The 7,118-nt window shown below is 36.9% G+C and overlaps 1 long non-coding RNA gene across 1 annotated transcript in view; it reads right to left on the bottom strand.

Moving 5' to 3' along the window:
- Positions 1 to 7,090, bottom strand: part of LOC115291677 — an 8,607-nt gene extending 1,517 nt beyond the window's left edge. Inside the window, exon 1 of the long non-coding RNA XR_003908615.1 lies at positions 6,710 to 7,090. This is a non-coding gene — a long non-coding RNA (uncharacterized LOC115291677). The remainder of the gene's footprint in view (positions 1 to 6,709) is intronic.
- Positions 7,091 to 7,118: the final 28 nt, after the last annotated feature.

The following is a 7,118-nucleotide window of genomic DNA, read 5'->3' as shown; positions in this document are numbered from 1 at the left end:
TTAACAATTGTATAGAAGTCTGTCAACTCAGTGACCTGGCTCCTTTCCCAAAAGCCGGCAGGTCTCCGTGGAAAACTCGGTTAGAATGACTGAGGTAAAAGAAAACACGGGGTTCTGTGGTTGAGCCTATGCTGTAGCCCGTCAGCAAAGTGGTGGATGCCGCAAGGCTGATGTGGACAGATATGACAAATACCAAAGCGGCTCTCCTGCTATGTATGTGTAATGCCGGTTTACGTTTACAAAGCACTTTAACAAAAACACACAGTTCAGTGATTTTTTTTAGTATTTTAAGTACTTTTATATCCCTCAGGGACCATTGTGGAATAAGATGAGAACTCTGGCTTTTATATGTATCTGCCATATTTTTACGCTCCTTTCTCTCCGTTGGATTTCTATTCCACTGATTCCAGTACGAGCCCCTGCCTAAGAAATCTTTAGTCTCAAAGATCTAACATGGCATCACCATATTTTCTGAAATGTTGACCAACTCCCATGGGCCAAAGCTGTGAATTCCTGCAAAAGATGCAGGCATCTTAAAATAAAATTCCAACAATTGCACACAGAGACAAACCCCTTGAATTCAACTTCAGATCATAAATAATTTGTGCAGCCTACAAAGAAATATAACTACATTTTAAGGAGGCTGGACTTTATTTAAACAAGAACCCATTTAGATCATTGTTTTAAATAGTTTCCTAGATCTCAGTCCTGATTGTAACAGAATGTAGTTCATTGTTGTTCACTATAGGAAGAAAGAAAACATTTAAGAAAATTTTCCTACTTGAAAAAACAAAACCCTAGCACCCAACACAAAACTGCTTACTTGAAAATTAACATGAGTTTACAAAGTTGAATGTATTTGGTTTGATTTAAAATTGTGCAACCTAGTGAGGAATGCTGACTGTCATTTACATTATATGTAAAATTATTGGCTATATATGCATTTGGCATTTCTGGAACTTTTGAGAGGGTTACTACGTGTTTATCTCTACCCTTCCACAGTGAAACATGCCCACACACGTTCCTCATTTATGACTATTTTTCCTTTAACTGAAGAACCTTATAAATTTTTTTTCAGAAATATATTGCCTCATGGGGACGCCTGGGTGGCTCAATCAGTTAAGCCTCCGACTTCAGCTCAGGTCAGATCTCACGTTGGTGGGTTCGAGCCCCGCATCAGGCTCTGTGCTGACAGCTACCTGAGCCTGGAGCCTGCTTCGGATTCTGTGTCTCCCTCTCTCTCTGACCCTCCCCGTCTCATGCTCTGTCTCTCTCTGTATCAAAAATAAATAAAACATTAAAAAAAAAAGAAATATATTGCCTCATCTTGCATTTTTTGGAGTTCCAATATTTACACAACATTGAGCCCCAAATAAAAAGCTTACGTTTTTAATCCAAAACCTTGTAGGAAACCATGGCACTGCCTCCAGAATGCCCTTGGCTTTGTCGGGGAGGTCTCTTCCTTGATGAGCCCACACATACTGTTTTCCCTTTGATCCCCTCCTCCCCAAGGGAGACAGATTGTTGATCCCAATTTCAGGTCCGACTTGTTTCCTGGAACAGGCCCTTTCATGCACTTTACAAACCGTGCACCCAACTGTAGTGGCTGTGGAATGACCCCAAAATTGGACAGAGGAGACACATGAATGCCCCTGAGACACTCCCATGTCGTAAGTCCTTACTGGCTTGCCTCTTTGTCTAGATTCCTCCCTTTTGCACAGAAGGGGATTAGTTCTCACAAAAGAAGACAGAATTACACAAGAAGGTGCTTTTCCAAGGAGTGTGGACTCAATGCCGCTGCTTTTAATTTTATTAAACATTATATTAATATACATTATATAAATAATCTAACAGCACTTAATTATTGTTTATTTCATAGTGTCATTAATATCCTGGAAGTAATGTCTTGCAAGTTTTACTTATTTTTATCATTTATTTTGCCAGTTACAAAGCAATACTTCTTTAAAAATTCAACATTTTAGCTCATTATGTGAATTAATAGCACCATTTTCCCCAGAAAGGATTCATTCCATAATCTACAGTATGTTCTAGAGGTTCTCCAGATTGTTTAAGGCAATGGTTTCCCTTTGCATAGATTATGTTACTTAATTCATTTAAGAATGATAAATATTTATTGAACACATACTATGTGCTATATACTATACCATCTATTTGTAGAGAAGCAAAGATGTTTAACATAGTTTCCATTCCAAAGAGGTTTATGAGCCAGTGCATGAATAGTCATAGGCAATTAGCATTGACTTTGATTCCAAATTTGCAAAAGATCTCCAACTCTGCCAAAAATCCCTTCTACGCTCCTGTGCTTGATAATAGAGGGTTGTAGCCAGCACTAGGCTGCTTTTAGAGGTCTTAAAGTAATTTAAAAGATTTTTAAGGGATTTAAGTGGATTCCTTCATTGGGCTATTTTAAGGGAGTTAAAAGATGAACTCCAAAGTATGCATATGATGTAATAAATTAATTTTTTACAAACACAAAGTGTATGCATTCAAGTGAATAGCGTCCATAGAGGTAGTGACTGCATAGGTCTACATATAGATTTCCAACATACCACCACTGAACCAAAACTCTTTGAAATTTCTCTTTGCGATAACCTTCATGATCAATTTATGGGTCCCAAATAAACTCCATTTCATTTCTTATAAATTAAAGGGTGATTTTCTTTGATCCAAATATATTTTTTATTGTGGTAAAATACATATTAACATAAATATTATTAACATTTTAAAGCAAACAACTCAGTGCAAGGTTGTACAACTATCTAGTGTTGTGCACTATCTAGCTTCAGAACAGTTTCATCATCCTCAAAGGAAAACCATACACACTAAGTAGTTACTCCCATTAACCCTTTCTGCTAGCCTCTGGCAACCATTATTCACTTTCTAACTCCACAGATTTTTCTGTACTTTATACAAACAGAATCAAGATTATAAGATGTGGGGCGCCTGGGTGGCTCAGTCGGTTGAGCCTCCGGCTTCAGCTCAGAGCCTGGAGCCTGCTTCCAGTTCTGTGTCTCCTTCTCTCTCTGCCCCTCCCCCTCTCATGCTCTGTCTCTCCCTGTATCAAAAATTTAAAAAAAAAAGATTATAAGATGTAATCTTTTATATCTGACTTCTTTTACTTAGCACAAAGTTTTTGAAGTTCATCTATTTTGTAATGTATGTCAGTACTCCATTCCTTTTGCCTGCATAATATTCGTGTATGAATATAACACGTTTCCTTTACCTATTTATCAGTATAACACGATTCCTTTACCTATTTATCAGTTGACGAACATTTGGATTGTTTCCACTTTTTGACTTTTGTGACTAGTACAGCTATAAGCATTCATGTACAAGTTTTAATGTGGACATAAGCTTTCATTTCACTTGTATATTGCTGGGTCTTGTGCAAATATGTTTAACCTTTTGAAGAAAGTTTGCCAGACCTTTTCCAAAGCAATAGCATCATTTTAATTCCCACCAGTACAGTACAAGGAGTTCAGTTTGTCCACATCTTTGCTATCATTTGTCATTTTCCATTAAAAAATTCTAGTAATGCTGGTGGGTGTGAGTGGTGTCTCATTGTGATTTTGATTTGCATTCCTCTAATGACAAATGACATTGAACATTTCTTCATGTGCTTATTGGCCATTTATATATTTTCTTCGAAGAAACATCTATTCAGTCTTTTCCCCATTTTACTTGAGTGGCTTAACTGTTGTTGAGTTGTAAGACTTCTTTATATATTCTGGGTACTAGTCCCTTATCACATATATGATTTGCAAATGTTTTCTCACATTCCATATTTTGTCTTTTCACTCGCTTGAAAGTGTTCTTCGATGTACAAAACTTTTAATTTTAATGAAGTATAATTTATTTATTTATGTATTTATATATTTATGCTTTTGATGTTTTAGCAAGATAATACTGACAAATCCAAGATCATAAAGATGTACTTCTGTGTTTTCCCCTAAGGAAACATAGGACTAAAATTTTATACAAATATAGATTCTATTGTTTTAGTGCTTATATTAAATACTTGATCCGTTTTTACTTATTTGTATATTGTATGAGGTGGAGGTCCAAATTCATTTTTTGCATGTATGTATCCAATTGCCTCAGCACTACTTATTGAGGAAACAATCATTTTTCCACTGAATGGGTCTGGCAGTCTTGTGAAAAGTCAATTGGCCGAAACTGGACATCCAAATGCCTAACATCCCCATGAAAAGATGCTCACCATCAGAGAAATACAAATCAAAACCACAATGAGATACCACCTCACAGTGGACTGAGTGGCTAACATTAATAACTCAGGAAACAACAGATGCTGGCGAGGATGTGAAGAAATGAGAACCCTCCTGCACTGTTGGTGGGAATGCAAACTGGAGCAGCCGCTCTAAAAAACAGTGTGAAGTTTCCTCAAAAAATTAAAGACTAATTACCCTATGACCCAGCAATAGCACTACTAGGAGTTTATTCAAAGGACATAGGAGTGCTGATGCATAGGGGCACATGTACCCCAATGTTTATAGTGGCACTATCAACAATAGCCAAATTATGGAAAGAGCCCAAATCTCCATCAACTGATGAATGGATTAAAAAGATATGGTTTATATACACAATGGAATACTGCTTGGCAATAAAAAAGAATGGAATCTTGCCATTTGCAGCAATGTGGATGCAACTGGATGGTACTATGCTAAGTGAAATAAGTCAGTCAGAGAAAGACAGATAACATAGGTTTTCACTCATATGTGGAAGTTGAGAAACTTAACACAAGGCCATGGGGGAAGGGAAAGAAAAAAAATAGTTACAAATAAAGAAGAAGGCAAACCATAGGAGACTTAAAAAAATTTTTTTTGTTTATTTATTTTTGAGACAGACAGAGACAGAGCACGAGCAGGGGAGGGGCAGAGGGAGAGAGAGTGAGAGACAAAGAATCTGAAAAGGCTCCAGGGTCTGAGTTGCGAGCACAGAACCCGATGAGGGGCTTGAACTCATGGATCATGAGATATGACCTGAGCCGAAGCTGGACACAGTTGACTGAGCCACCCAGGCGCCCCAAGACACTTTTAAATACAGAAAACAAACCGAGGATAGAAAGGGATGATGAGGACAGGGGAAATGGGTGATGGGCATTGAGGAGGGCACTTGTTGGGGTGAGCAATGGGTGTTTTATATAAATGATGAATCATAGGAATCTACTCCTAAATCCCAGAGCACACTAAATACACTATATGTTAGCTAACTTGACAATAAATTACTAAAAACAAAAAATGTCAATGGCCAAAGATGGGTGAATTTAATATGGACTCTCAATTCTATTCGATTGATCTTTATATCTATCCTTATGTTAGTACCACTGTTTTGATTATTGCAGTTTTGTAAATTTTAAAATAAAATGGTGTGAGTCCTCTACCTTTGCTCTCCTTTTTCAAGACTTTTTTCAGCTATGTTGGATCTTGTTGCAACTTTATGTGAATTTTAAAATCAGCTTTTTCATCTATGCAAAAAAAATTTTTTTTTAAAGGTTGTTGGGATTTCGATGGGAATTGTATTGAATCCAGAGATCCCTTTGAGAAATACTGCCATCTTAACAATACTAAGTCTTCCATTGTGAACATGGGATATCTTTCTATTCATTTATATCTCCTTTAATTTCTTTCAGTCATATTTTGTTCAGTGTACAAGTGTTGAGCCTTCCAGTTTAGATTTATTTGTAAGTATTTTATTCTTTTTGATGCTACTATAAATAGAATTGTTTTTTAAAAATTTCCTTTTCAGTTTGTTCATTGGTAATGTATAGAAATACCACTGCTTTTTTTGTTGGTCGTACAACTTTGTTGAATTCATCTATTAATTCTAGTAGCTTTTGTGGATTTTTAATGATTTTCTAGATATAAAATCATATCGTCTGTGAATAGAGACAGTTTCACTTCTTCCTGTTCACTTTGGATGCCTTAACTTCTTCTTTCTTGCCTAAGTGCTCTGGCTAGAACTTCCAGTTTAGTGTTGAATAGAGGTCACAATAGCAGACATCCTTGTCTTCTTCCTTTACCATTGAGTATGATGTGAGATTTTCATAAATCAAACTTAAAAACAGTTTTGTCTTACTTCTGTTTGCTTTCCATGTTTTACTCCAGGTTTTTAACTCCAACCTGCTGTTTGAGCCTCTCTGAGGGCTTCTGAGAGGGACTGGGGTGGCAGTGAAAACTATGAACACCTTCAAAGCACATCAGGGAGTCAGGTGTATTTGTGTGCTGTTTGTTTTCTGTGCAAACTGTGAATTATTAACAAGCTTATACCTGTCTGAGCATCACGAATGTAATTTCAAGGATTTATTATCAACAAAAGTCAAGGACTGGTAAGTGAATAAAAAAATAGAAGGAAAAGGACAAAGAATAGAGCACTATCTACTACTATTGGTATTCATTTGGTTAGCGATCTACTTTTGGATTTATCAGATAAATGTTATATCCCCTAAAGGCAAGATCAAGAACTTTTATTATACTTTTTCTCTATTTCCTACCTCACTCACCCCAAAATTCCATACACACGTGCGCACACAGATCACAAGCTGAGGAGTGTGGCAGTCTTCTCATTTACATGAGTTCAATGTCTAACATAATCACTTGAGAGTCTGGGTCCTCCTTTTCCCTGAAACATGATGAAAAACTATCAGATAGTCTTGGAGTGTAGAACTCACCTGTCACATAAGTGGTTACTGAATGGCTTTCAACAACTCCAAATGTAAAATTTGCAGAACAGCGGTAGGGACCGGTGTCATAGCCAGCATGTGGGTAAAATGAAGAATAAAAACTGAACTATTCTCCCGGTCTTTCCAACTTGTGTATCCCGGAAGTTTATATTCAAGAGGTAAACAGTTTTTTCCTTCGAGCTTGCACCAGGTCACAAAAGGTTCCTTAGTACAGTATTTCACAGGGCACTCCAATTTAAATGAACTCCCTGCTGACACATTATAGACGGAATATCTCTTTACATACAGTTGTTCAGTACATGACCTTTCCCCTGAAAGATGAAAACAAAATTAAAATCAAATATGCTCTGGAAGGACCAGATACTTGAGACTCACCAGTTTCTGCCAAAGACTTCTC

Source organism: Suricata suricatta, chromosome 5 (genome assembly GCF_006229205.1).
Source record: "Suricata suricatta isolate VVHF042 chromosome 5, meerkat_22Aug2017_6uvM2_HiC, whole genome shotgun sequence".
NCBI lineage: Eukaryota > Metazoa > Chordata > Mammalia > Carnivora > Herpestidae > Suricata > Suricata suricatta.
The sequence above is the reverse complement of the archived record's forward strand: the minus strand, read 5'-3'. Positions and strand labels throughout refer to the sequence as shown.